The 13,950-nt window shown below is 40.5% G+C and overlaps 1 long non-coding RNA gene across 1 annotated transcript; it reads left to right on the top strand.

The window, feature by feature from the left end:
• Nucleotides 1-487: 487 nt before the first annotated feature.
• LOC131113280 (uncharacterized) lies at nucleotides 488-8,459 on the top strand. The gene is made up of 4 exons (XR_009121480.2): nucleotides 488-770; nucleotides 4,929-5,042; nucleotides 7,584-7,731; nucleotides 7,795-8,459. It is a non-coding gene; the product is annotated as an uncharacterized LOC131113280 (long non-coding RNA).
• Nucleotides 8,460-13,950: the final 5,491 nt, after the last annotated feature.

Here is a 13,950-nt window from a genome sequence, read left to right as displayed (position 1 = left end):
AATTAGCACGCTGCTTAGCATGTGAAAGGAGCGCGCACATGTGGCCAAACAGACGCAAAGTCACAGCGCAGGATTACATCTCAGCATCTTCTTGTAATCTCCTCCTAATCTTGTTAACTGACGCTGCTCTCTCATCTCAGCCCGTTCTCACATCAACACACAAGTGGAGAAACACGTCCACAACAAAGCACTTTCACCACACACAAAATGGTGGAGAAAATCAACACAAAGTAGTAATAAACACAATATTTGGATGTAAACTTTACATATGAAAGAAAATAAAATTAATTTCTTCCCAAAAAATGTCATAATGTGAAGAATAGAAGATACAATATTCACGTGAGGAAAAAAAAAGTTGTCATGTCAATAAAAGGTCATGGAAAAATGGAACATTTCAGTGTTAGAAATGCAACATCACAAGTAGACGCTGCAAAAAGTTGAAAAAGTTGTCATGTTAAACAAAAGAGGAAGTAAGGTCAAGAAAATGTGAAGAAAGAAACGTATGAGTGATATCAGTCACAACATCAACCATGAAGGCCATAATTCTGGTATCGAAGTATCGATATTTCCGTATCTCACAACTAAACACTAGCAGCTAGCCAAAAACACGGTGTGTTACACTTTACTGCTAACAGCTAACAGCACACCATCGAGTTTACAAACATCTTCTCAGTAGTCGTTCAGGAACATTCGTGACGGCTCTTTGAAGTGCTTTGTACACACAGACGCTCATAAAGACCGAAATTTACCGAGGCTGAAACGTTTAAGAGGTAAGGCAGCTTTTGTTTTCATGCTAACCTTTCTGACGCTACTAGCTTGCGCCTCCCTGTCGAAGATCGTCTAATAGTGCGGGGAGTGTATAGTTTGCTTTACACTTTGAATTTACCAACAATAAACTTATTTAAACCTTTAAAAACAAGTCAGAAATCACACCCCAAAACATCACACTGGCAAACAAGTGGAAAAAGAGGAGTGAGGAGTGAATACAGACATATAAGTGTGTTGTGTGTGTGTGTGTGTGTGTGTGTGTGTGTGTGTGTGTGTGTGTGTGTGTGTGTGTGTGTGTGTGTGCATGAGAGACACTCCGGGGGGTGACCTTGGGTGTGTTTGATGAGCGTGGGGTAGCAGAGGAGTGATTCACAGGCCAATAATGAGATTAGGATTAGATGTGTAACATCAATAATCTGCCATGACATTGTTTCATTCAGCGCACAAACGTACATTTACACGCCTACTGGCATCATCAGCTGCATCACTATGGCCGCTATCTCATATCGCATATCTCATATCATAACATGGATGCTCTGTGTGTGAGCATGCACATTAAGGTATCTTTTTATGTAGACATTCATTATTTAATTCATTTTTTAAATTTATTTTATAATTAAAATCTCTTTAAAATATTTCAGTTTGAAAAAAATCTATTTCTGGTCTTTTTACATCCCTCAAATTTATCTTTAATCTGTTTTAATCTACTTTAATCTATTTTAATTGTCTCTATTTTGAATCATTTGAAGCTAGATTAAGTCTGAAATCTCTAAATAGACTTCAATTTATTGACAATGGATCTTCTTAAATCTGTCTTGAACGTACTCTATTTGAAATCAGTTTCAATCAATTTCCAAAGCTCTTTCAAATTAACTTTAATCTATTTTAATCCACTTCAATCTATTGTGCACGTGTTGACATATTTCCACCCACAGCGGTTGACAAGTAGAAGAGTTAAACCCCTTTTCAGTCCACTTTTGCAATAAGTCTGCAAATAAAACAATTTTTTTAATGTTGGGAGAACACTTCAAAATATGTGAAAAAGGTAAACATACGGTACAGGATGTGGCGTATCGATGTTTGGTAGCACCGTGCCATCATTTCATCACGTAGCATCTTGACTTTCATCTTCTACGAGTGTCTTTCAATGTTTTCTTTATTTCACTTCATTAATTAAAAAAAATGGATGCCCCGCTTCTATAAAGACTCACCTGCTGGTGAGGAAACACAAACTTTTCCAGGGTGCAAGCAGTTTAAACTCAAAGTTGTTCAAATACATGAAAATCCACTCCTTGTCAAGATGGTAATACCAGTAAAAAAATGGACTGTTAAGGGTCTTATGGAGGTTCCAAGTAGAGCTTCCAAATGCAAAAAGAAGGAATGGGAGTGAGACAAAAAAACATTTTGAGGAAGGAAAATGTCAATGGATTGAATGTGATTCGGTGTCAGGTATTCACACTGTCGGCAAACACGGGACATTGAAAGATGGACGAAAGTTTTCTCCTCAATTGACCGTCCTGATGGCTTCCAATGTTACTGCCATGACAAGGAAAACCCACCTGAGATGTTTTCCACCATTATCATCTTCAGTGGAGCTTTAGGTCGCGCAGGGGCGTCAAACGAAGGCCCTCATTTGACTACGCCGCACATGACAGAGAAGAACAAGCCATCTCTTTTGGACCATCCTGCATCTTCCCCTCATCTAATTCCCATGGAGAAGATTTGGGGATGGATTTAGAAAGAAACGACTTGAGTTCCAGACAGTGAAGCCATCTTGGGGATGACTTCTGGTCTTAAACGTCAAGTTAAGCAGCCTATATGAATCTCTACTTAGAACCTCCTTAAGATTAGCATTTTGGAGGTAAAATGTTAATGAGGAGCGTACAGTATGTGTATATAAACTAATGACCAGCCACACAATCATCATTCACAACCCCCCCCCTTCCCTTCCTATTTTGTGCGGGGAACATCAGTGTTGAACGTGCAAAGCTGCGTAGCGCCTGGCGTGATTTATCACAATGGCGAGCATTTGGCTGCGTGATTAAACACGTGGAGCGGCGCAGCAACAAAGCACGCTAATGCAATATGGATTTGTCACATCTTAAAACATCACACGCTCCCTCTGGAGCTTTGCTTTTCTCCGCGCCCCCGCCTGGCCCGCAAATCTAAAACATATTTTTCCTTCTAATTTATGAGCGCACGATAAATCAACATTAAGGTGGCGGCCGCTGAAATATACATCAGTGCAGAAAGAGAACGTCTCTCACACACACGTACACGTCTCCATCCCTGTGCTTTATGTGCGCTATCGGCGTTTTTGTTGATTTCATCGCCTTTTAAAATGATTCTATTTGTTTAGCAGCCGCCTGCTTCTTGAAATGTTGCCCAAACACAAGCTTGAAACTCTCTCACAGAACACATTGCTTGGCGTTCCGAAAAACAAAACTGCCAGTGATTCCCGACTCTTAACCCGCACGTTAACATCAACCCAGGAGGCTTTTCAGGACTTTGAACCTGCTGCTGGTGTTTGAAGAACGCTCATGATGTCAATAAGCCATACAATCACACATACATAACCTACACGTACAAGCCACTCAAAGATTACAAATGAGCAAGAAATGAGGGCTAAAATAAAAGGAAGCGTCCCAATAAAATACAAACCAGGAAGTTTGGTCATTAAAAGTGTGAGGAAATGATGGTCACACCAGAAAACGTCCAAATTAAATATTAGACCAGCCAAAAAACATCAAATGTTACTTCTAGTTTATATCAATTCAAATATGTTATATTTTTTATTAAATTTTTATATTAATTTGATTTGAATTCATTAAATTAAAGAATTTAGAAGATTAATATTATAAAAAAATATTGAAACATTGACTTAAAAATATATAAATGTTTTAGTACTTTAGAATATAATTCTAATTTATAGTTCATTTTTTATATAATATTTCATTATTTTATAACAATACAGTATCCATTATATGAATGTAAATATGCGTAATGTAATAAATGTGTTAACAAATTAATGTGTAAAAAGAATGTAACATATTTAATATTAATAATTACAATGAATGAATTATTTGTACATATATTAATGTGTAAAAAAGAATGTAACACATATTTAATATTAAAATAATTAAAATAAAATTAAAATTAAAAATTAACAATTATATAAACACACATATATATACATATACATATATGCATATATATAACATACAAAAAATACAAAATATAATTATAAAAATAATTATATATATTTGTTATGTATATTTATTTATATTTTTAGATAATTTATAACAAATACAATTAGAGAATGTAAATTTGACTCCCAAAAAATCTGTTAAAGTGAATGAACTATTAGAAAGATATTAAGAATAAAAATAAATAAAATGGTAAGAAATATACCCAGCCAACATACACGATGTAGGCTTTTCATTATTATTATTATTATTATTATGACCCCAGGTCCATTTGAAATGTAAAATAGAAATAAAAGCCAATATGAATTCAATTTAACACCACAATACAATCTTCTCTTCAAACACAAGGCAATAGAAAGTACATGACTCCAAAGTTGCCTTGTGTGGCTTAAACCGCCCCCCACCCCCCACTCCCTTGGTGACGGTCATTGTATGTGACTCCTCCATTTGTGTGCTTCCCAGCATTTGCGGCACTTTCCTGCTGGCTGTTTGCAGCAAAGTAATGGATTGTTTTTGGGAATGTGCTGAGAGGCCATTTATATATCACACTGTCCCCCACCGCCCCCTACCCTCACCGCCGTAAACACAATACATTGTGTTCAAATTAGTCCCAGTGTTTTGTTTTGGGTTCTTTCTATCTTTCTTTCTTGTTTTTCTTCTTTTGCAGCCGAGGAGGAGGCGCTGATTCCTGCAGGCTGAGTGACAAAGCAAGTGGCTTTAATTGTTTGGAGTGCTCCTAATCAACGCACTAATGGCTGCATTTCATGGCTGCTAATGAAAATAAAACATAGTTCCACGAGCGCGTCGCCGCTGCATGATGGCCAACAGGGCGAATCATTGGCATCATCTTTGGGGAAACACCTCTGCTAAATCATGAAAAATAATAACACTGCTTTTTCTTTACATTGTTTTATATGACAAAATAAATACTAATATATGAATATGGCTTTCCAGAGCGTGCCAGGGTGATGCATGCAAGACCTGCCCTGTCGCCATGACGACCAGCCACCACCACCACCACCACCACCAGCATCCACCCTTCCAGAGCAGCACACCAGAAAGTTATGGGTAGATTTTATTTTCTCTTTCTGTTTCCCTCCTGCAGCACTCTATCAGGATCCAATCAATCTGCAGCCTATTAAGGCCGTTAATTGATAATGCATACTAATTAGGCGGGGGCGCTTGCTTGGGAGGCTCTGAGGAGGTAATGCTAGGCAGCGCTCCAAATGGACTTGAAAACAGTCTGTGCCAGGTAGAAATTCATTAGCTGGATAGATTGGAGGAGTCGGGGTTGGGGGAGGCTGGGGGGGGGGTTCAATACTAAGTTTTTTTTCTGGGCTGCCTTGTCTTTATTATTCCTCATACTCAATTCCATCAAACTCACCCAAAACTTTTAGTTGGATCCTCCCATCGCCTGTTAGCGGATTTTCATTTTGCTTTTTTTTCGCCTGACGCTTGTTCTCATTTTTCTGTTAAAATGGGCTGGTAGACAACACTTCCTACTTCCAACCGCCATCCCACACATTTGTGCTTTTTCTTTGGCTTTTCACACTCATTTTGCCACACAGGGATGTCGAGCAAAACCAGCATTTGAAGCGACATCCTGCATGACCCCCGTTTCATCATGTTAACTCATCTCTTTTGCTTATTCTTTGGCTTTTTTATGCAACACTTTCTCCAATGTCGAGGGAAAATATTCCTTAAAGTTGCACTTTAGTTTAGCAAAGCTTGAAATGACACCAAGCAAGTATGGCGAGACAGTACACGCGCAAAAACTCCCATTCATAACTCCTTTGCTTTTTATTACCCTTTTTTCGTGTGTTTTTATGGAACCCTTTTCCTTTGTTGGGGTGGGGAGGTGGGGGGTATGCCTTTCAAGTGGCACTAAACTTGAGGTCAGGCGAGACCTAAGATCAACGGGCCTTGTGCTTTTTCTTTGGCTTTTTTTATGCATTTTTGCATCACTGTGCCCAAATTCTCTCTATTATTTCTCGCTATTATAACAGATGCTCTGTATGTGCTTCCGTGAAGTCAGAGTCTTGGACTGAATGGCTGTCACTCATCCTGATCTTGTTGGCATGTTGACCCCTGACACCAACCCCCACGAGAGGGGGCGTTCATGCAGCCAGAAAGCACCTTCATGATATTTGCAGGCTTCAGCGTCCCAGCGGGTAGAGTTTGGTTCGCTCCCCCCCCACACACACCCCCTAGGGGAGGTGCCGCAGACAGACGGCGTTGCCAGATCCATTTTGGCATCAAAGCTGTTTGATTTGGTCAATTTTGCTCACGTTGGCGGCGTCCTCCATTACGGAGATAAATAGCCTCGGGCTAACTGTCAAGCTAAACTTGTAAGCTAATAAATTATTCCAATTTCATCCAGCACCGTTTCTCCCGGGAGTCGGCCTCTAGGAAATACACTTTTTGATTAGGACGTTTGTGTGTGTGTGTGTGTGTGTGTGTGTGTGTGTGCACGTGTGTTGTCCGCCCGGACATTGGGATGTGTCGTTTTTGATTAGCGGCCATGCTGTTGGTGAAGGGTGGGGGGGGTTTGTCAGCCTGATGCATTATTCATGGCGGGCTTGGATGGAGGACTCACCTGATTGGGTGGGGGGGAAATCAACCCCCCCACCCCCCGACTGCCAAACATGCTGCACCTTCCTGGGCCTGCAAGGCTGATGGGCAGGAAAAAAAAGTGTGTCGTCAGCACAAGTGACTGATTAGTACGGACGTGGAAATGGATTGTACCCTTCCTTCCTTTCTTCCTTCCTTCCTTCCTTGTGACTCAATAAGGCAGCTAGTGTAAATGGGCGTGCACGTGTCTACGAGCACTGAGAGCACACCCGCCATTCATCAACCCCCCCCAGACAGAAGTGTCCGTCCATGATGAGCTCTTCCCGGCTCCCCGAGTGTGCTGCGAGGAGGCGGAAGTAGGAAGGAGGCGCTAAATGAAACTTTTGAGGGGTCACTGCTTTTGTGCTTTGGCTATTCATCTTCCTCCTCACCTTAGCGGTGAGGAGGAGCGGGGGCTGCTGGGTAATTACCTCTCAGTGCCCAGCATCGCTTCATTATGTCTCGGAGTGGAGCGGAGCTTGCTTCCGCTAAAACGTTTAGGGTGTTGCAGCATGAGGCTGGGGGGGGGGGGGGCTCTGAGAAAATGAAGCGCGCCTTTTGCCCCCCCCCGACATCAACAGCCTGAGCTCACTTGTAAACAAACTTTCACTTTCTAGAGACATTTCAGATGCTAATTGTACCCCATCGAGCATCAAGAAAAACCTTAACATCCACCAGACAAGGTCTACCAGAGACCTCCATGGCTTCACAGCGGCTGCTTGGAGCATGTGCCCAAATATGCACCTTGCTGGGCCACAACAGGTGGCTCCACCCCCTCTATACTCCACTTCTCCTGGTAGTAGTCATGTTGTGATATTTCATTAGGACTAATCAACAGGTGGCCCTGTGATTGGCTGGCAACCAGTCCAGGGTGTACCCCGCCTCTCGCCCGAAGACAGCTGGGATAGGCTCCAGCACCCCCGTGACCCTCGTGAGGAAAAGCGGTAGAAAATGAATGAATGAATGAATGTTGTGTATTACTGTACTGCATATCCGCAGGTCAACTTGAAGAAAATGGTCCGCCGTTGTCGTTTTCCTGGTTCACGCTTGACCTGCTTCCTGTCGGTGAACTTTCCGGAAGCGGAGCAGGACGGCAACAACAGTGTCCGTGCGAGGGAGGGGTCCCGTCCCTCACGTGTGTGCTGAGGTGAGAGGACGCGTGGATGAGCAGCCTTTTTGTTTTGACAGGGTCCGCTCTCTCCGGGTGCAGGTGGCCCTGACAAGATGGATGTTATGATGATCCAAAGCGCTGCCCCGCTGCCTCTGGAGGAGCCAAGACACGCTTGTCTCGCACCCTCAGGTCTACTCGCTTACATACACACACTCTGTCACCATGAGAGCCCTCTAGAACCTTCCACCAATGGCCTGCTGGCTTGTAAACACCCAATGGCCACTTCATTAGGCACACCCGCACCATACCAACATAAGAGCTGCATGCCATCGTTCTGCCTAATGATGTTAATTACTTGTTAGTTTGTTTGGTAATTTAAGCAATTTAAAAAAAGATATAAAAAAAACTGTAAGAAAAATGACAACTAAAAACAAAACCCAATATACATACAAGTAAAAATTACTTAAATCAAAAAAATAAAAGTCAAAGGCAAATATAAAGTTTTAAAAGAAAGTTAAAATAGTCTGTTCCAGGGTGAAGCTGTGTCCCATTGATTTAACCGTGCAGGCAATCTTTGAATATTCTTCGGCTAAAAAGGGTCTCCAAGACCGAATTCCGACACCGTCCCCGAGGTTCCACATACCAGTCTTCCCGTAAGAGGCGTGGCCGTACAGTAAGGCCCCGCCTCCTCCCGGTGTGGGGAGCAGCGAGTGCAGGAGCAGCCAGCTGGCTTGTAGGAGTAATAAAGAAGGAGAATCAATAGGGCATGCAATGGAGCCAAGGTGCTGCCATTCATCACGCCGCCTCCCTGACTCCCATCATTCATCATGCTCAATGAGGCAGCAAATAGGAAAATGACTATTTGTATCAAACACATCTGCACTCATCCACCCAGGTATTTTATTCCCATTAACGCTGCCAGTAAAATACGCTTCTTGTTGTTTTTCCTCCCCACCCCGCGTCTTTGTTCCATCCTTACCATGAACACCTCCGCCACGCCCACCGTCCCCCGCCCGCCCTAACGACGTAGTCTCGTGGACGTCTTCATTCCCAAACTAGAGCAGAACAGACGCCGTAAATCCTCTTCTCCCCGCTAAAGATGGCGATGCAAATGTGGCACGCTAGCGTCATTACGGCGTAATGCCGCATGAAATGGCGCCATCATTAGCAACCCCTCACCGTTGGCGTCCACGCTGACCCCGCCCCCTCCAGCCTTTACGTTCCACTCGTAATAGGGTGTGTCACGTGATCACGGATGTGGAGCACCACACCAATATAAAGAAGACATTTATTAGACCTAGTAACAATAATCATATGTCTTTTTGAGATGTAATTGTAGTTTGATGTAATTGTAATTTGGTAAGAAGGACAGGAAGAAACTAGGATTTGTGATGATGTTGTTTTCTTGGAAGATTATTGCATTTTTTGTAATGTTACCACTTCTTTTTTACTTCTTTAATCGCTTAATTTTCAATTTTTCTCTCGACTTTTTGTTGTTGTAATGTTACAACTCTCATTTTTGAAACATTACAGTTTTTTCTTGTAATATTATCCAATTTTTTAGGTAATTTTACCACTTCTTGTACAACTTTTGCCTCATAATTTTAGGACTTCAATTTTGGAACTGGACGTTTTTCTCTCAACTTTTTTTTTTTTGCAACGTTAGACCTCATTTTTGTAACATTTTTTCTTGTAATATTATAGCATTTTTTTTAGGTAATTTTACCACTTCTTGTACAACTTTTGCCTCATAATTTTAGGACTTCAATCTTGGAAGTGTACGTTTTTCTCTCAACTTTTTTTTTTTTTTGCAACGTTAGACCTCATTTTTGTAACATAACATTTTTTTCTTGTAATATTATAGCATTTTTCTAGGTAATTTTACCACTTCTTATACAACTTTTGCCTCATAATTTTAGGACTTCAATTTTGGAACTGGACGTTTTTCTCTCTACTTTTTTTTTTTGCAACGTTACGACTTACAAACTAACATTACATTTTTTTTCTCGTATTAGCCCATTTTTTAGGTAACAACCCCTACTACAATATTTGGCTCATAATTTTAGGACTTTGATCTCGTATGTTTTTCTCTTTTCTCTCAACTTTTTGTTATTGTACCGTTACAACTCTCATTTTTTTCTCGTAATGTAATCCCATTTTTCAGCTAATATTTCCACTTCTTGTAAATTTTGTCTCATAATTGTATGATTTTTATCTTGTGTGTTTTTCTCCAAAGAGGACCATTTTTAATTGGATAATTGAGACTTTATTGAACTAAAGCTGGTGATTTTGGCAAAGTTGTACGACAACTTATCCAAGTTTCAGAATTTTACGACTTGATTCCTGCAAGGTCACCAGTGTTTTCCTAATATGTGTGAAAAGAAACTTGTCTTTCAAGTTTGTGTGAGTGAATGAACCTTGGATGATTTGCTGACACAGTGAAAAAAGTGAAATGGGAAACGATCCATGTGTCCATTTTAGCGCTGAATCTTCCTCATTTGGCGTCAAAGCTGCGTCCACGTCCCCGTGCGGCCCACGGAGCTCTCAGGGCCATCAAATTCACGTCATTCTTCAAAAAGCAATGAACACAGCAATCTCCTCGTTATGTAAATCGGCAAAATAGCGCCACAAGGGGCCGCTCGGGCCCGGATGGCTGAAAGGATGGGATAATTGGCACCGCTAATTGTGAATATTTGTGGCAGATAGGACAAATTCTCACAGCGCTGGGGTTTGCGCTTCTTTGGAATGTAATTTCACGTTTGTAATGCGGAGAACGGAGCGCTTGTTAACGCCTCCATGAAGCTGATTAGAGTTGACTGGCGGGTGGAAGCTAGCTTGTGAAAGGCCGAGTGTTTTTGTGTTTTAGCGTTAAGATGAGTCATTACGCTCGCAGGTAAATGACACATTGTGGGGAGCAAAGAAAGCCTCCTCCTCCTCCCTGGGAGAGGGAAGGTCATGCGTGGACATCCATTCCAGTCCTAATACCAGACACGGCCATTTATAACTGTCTCGCTGGTGACCCGTTAGCGGATTATGGATGTCCCCCTCGGGCGGTGATTTGTTTAATCCGTGGAAATGGTCCTGGCGCTGTGTAAACAAGCCAAGTGCGGAATGAAGGCGGCCGCCCGAGCGTGGCGGGGCGGCCCTATTTGTCAGGGGCCCTTCATAAAACACGGGGACGCCGCCGGAGATGTGATAGCTTCATTTTACGCAGAGGGCAAAAGGCTCAAACACTCCGGCGTATTTAACCGGGGGGGGGCTTTTAGACTAACCCCCTCCACCCCCCCTAGAAGAGAGAGAGATGATACACTCCACCTGCATCGGCGTGTGACCAATATGTGCTTTCTACATGCTCAAAAGTTAACCTTTAAGTAGCTTTTTAAGAAGATACACTAATACTCAACTACAGAGAGCGCCAGGTGAGGATTTAAAAAAACATTCTACCAAAATCCTTACTTTTTCTGTAATTAAAAGCAGTTGAAAGTATTTTCAAAGAGTGAGAATATAAATGTATGTTATTCAAAAAGTGACATTTTATTTCAAATGTCATTTAAAAACTAATCAACTCATCACACAGTCAGTGTATTTCATTTCTTAATTAATCTAATTAATCTAATGAATGTTGATAATGAATAATAATTTCATAATCTGATAACAGCTATATAGTTTTATATTATAACGTTGGAATAAATTATATTATTAGAATTAATGAATTACATTTATATGAATGATTAGGAATAAATTTAGACCATATTTTTGCAGTTTATTGTACTTCATTTTGTTCTTTTTACAGTTCTTTTTTATTTTACTGCACTGTACTTTGTTTTATTGTAATGTATTGAACTTTGTTTCATTTTATTTTATTGTGGTGTACTTTATTTGTATTGTATTTAATTATACATTTTATATTTTGAAAGTTTAATATTGAATATTGAATATTAAGATTGAATATGAGAGGTTAGGGTTATGAATAAATCATTATTTTTCAAAATAATTGAGCTGATTATAGCTAATAAAAACCTCAAATTCAGTACCGCATGAAATGAGAAAAATGAAGATTGTAGAGAGCTGCTTTGGCTTCTAATCAGCAAATAAAGTGCAAATAAATCATGAAACGTTTGCAGCGTATTCTCATAATGTGGCATGGCAGCATGGTTGCCTAGCAACAGCTTCCATGCAGGAAATCAATGCTTGACATGTTTGTTTGTTTGTATTTTTAAACTCAGACGTTGTTTTTTTTAGCATATCATCAATCAGTGGACTGGTCGGTTGGTGGTTTCATAATGGATTTGTCCTCTCCTTCACTTTGCACTATGGCATCAGGCCTTGTTACCATAGCAACCATAGCAACCGTTGCACAAACAACCCATGATGGATGCGCCCATGCTGGGGAAAGTGTGCAACTCCATTAAAATCACACAGAAAAATCTGCTTTAATCCTTCATGACTTGTCAGCCATGACCATGGAGGCCCGCCGGAGGGGAGGGAGAGGGGCGGGGTGTCCAAAGTGTGGCCCACCGGGGGGTTTTGCTTCTTAGAAAAGCACAATTAAACCAGCCAATGAGAAAAAAGTGTCTGTGTGTGAAAAAATATTCAAATATTGGCATTTCTTCTAACTTTACTATCTCATGATCTTACCACTTTTATCCTCCAACTAATGTTACCACTGGATCTGTGTCACATTTTTTTCCCTTTTTTGTTCTCGTAATATGATCCCACTTTTCAGGTCATATTACCACTTCTTGCACAATTTTTGTCATTTTTCAACTTTACGTTTTTCTCTCAACTTTTTTGCTGTACCGTTACGACTTATTCTTGTAATGTTCAATTTTTTCCTCTAAATATTGTCCCCATTTTCCATCTTGTACCGTGACAATTTTTGTGTCATCATTTTAAGACATTAATCTTGTAACTTTACCTAGTTATCTCAGCTTTTTTTGTTGTAATGTTACGTAACGTTCAAATTTTTTTCATAATATTATCACATTTCCTTCTCACCTTCTCGTAAACTTTTAAGTTTACGTTTTTCTCGGGACGTACTTGTAACGTTACGACCTTATTTTTGTAAAATTATAATTTTTTTCTGGTAATATTATCCCAGGGCGGCATGACGGTTTAGTGGTTAGCGCGCAGACCTCACAGCTAGGAGACCAGGGTTCAATTCCCACCCTCGGCCATCTCTGTGTGGAGTTTGCATGTTCTCCCCGTGCATGTGTGGGTTTTCTCCGGGTACTCCGGTTTCCTCCCACATTCCAAAAACATGCTAGGTTAATTGGGGACTACAAATTGTCCATAGGTATGAATGTGAGTGTGAATGGTTGGTTGTCTATATGTGCCCTGTGATTGGCTGGCCACCAGTCCAGGGTGTACCCCGCCTCTCACCCGAAGACAGCTGGGATAGGCTCCAGCACCCCCGCGACCCTTGTGAGGAAAAAGCGGTAGAAAATGAATGAATGAATGAATATTATCCCATTTGTCTTGTAATGTTACAACTTCTTGTCACTTTACCATTTCTGTCTCGTAATATGATCTCATAAGTTTATGTTTTTCTCTCAACTTTTTTGTTGTAACGTTATGACTTTATTCTTCTTAACGTTACATTTTTTCCTCTGAATATTATCCCATTGTTCTTCGAATGTTTTGTAACTTTACAATTTTTGTTTTTTAATTTTACGACTTTCATCTCGTAACTTTGCGGGGTTTTTTCTCAACTTTTTTGTTGTAACGTTACGACTTTATTCTTCTTAACGTTACATTTTTTACTCTGAATATTATCCCATTGTTCTTCGAATGTCTTGTAACTTTACAATTTTTGTTTTTTAATTTCACGACTTTCATCTTGTAACTTTGCGTTTTTTTTTCCTCTCAACTTTTTTGTTGTAACGTTACGACTTTATTCTTCTTGCATTACAATTTTTATCTTGTACTATTAGCCCATTTTTTCAGGTAATATTGCCACTTCTTGTACAATTTTTTTCTCATAACTTTATGACTTTAATCTTTTTATTCTTGGCTTTTTTGTTGTAACATTACAAGCTTATTTTTCTAATGTTACAATTTTGTTCCCGTGATATTATCTCATTTTTTCAGGTACTATTGCCACTTCTTGGACAAGTTTTGTGCCGCACGGTGGATAGTGGTTAATTAGGAGTCAGGAGATCTGGAAGATCAGGGTTGGAATCTCCGTCGGGCACCCCCCCCCTCCCCCCACTTCCCCATCCATCCGTCCGTCCTCCTGCTAATTGAGCCAGGGCC

Source organism: Doryrhamphus excisus, linkage group LG10 (assembly GCF_037039965.1).
Source record: "Doryrhamphus excisus strain RoL-2023G ecotype Guam linkage group LG10, RoL_Dexc_Guam_v1.1, whole genome shotgun sequence".
NCBI classification, from domain to species: Eukaryota; Metazoa; Chordata; class Actinopteri; order Syngnathiformes; family Syngnathidae; genus Doryrhamphus; species Doryrhamphus excisus.
Note: the sequence above shows the minus strand (reverse complement) of the source record. Positions and strands in the feature narration are given on the sequence as shown.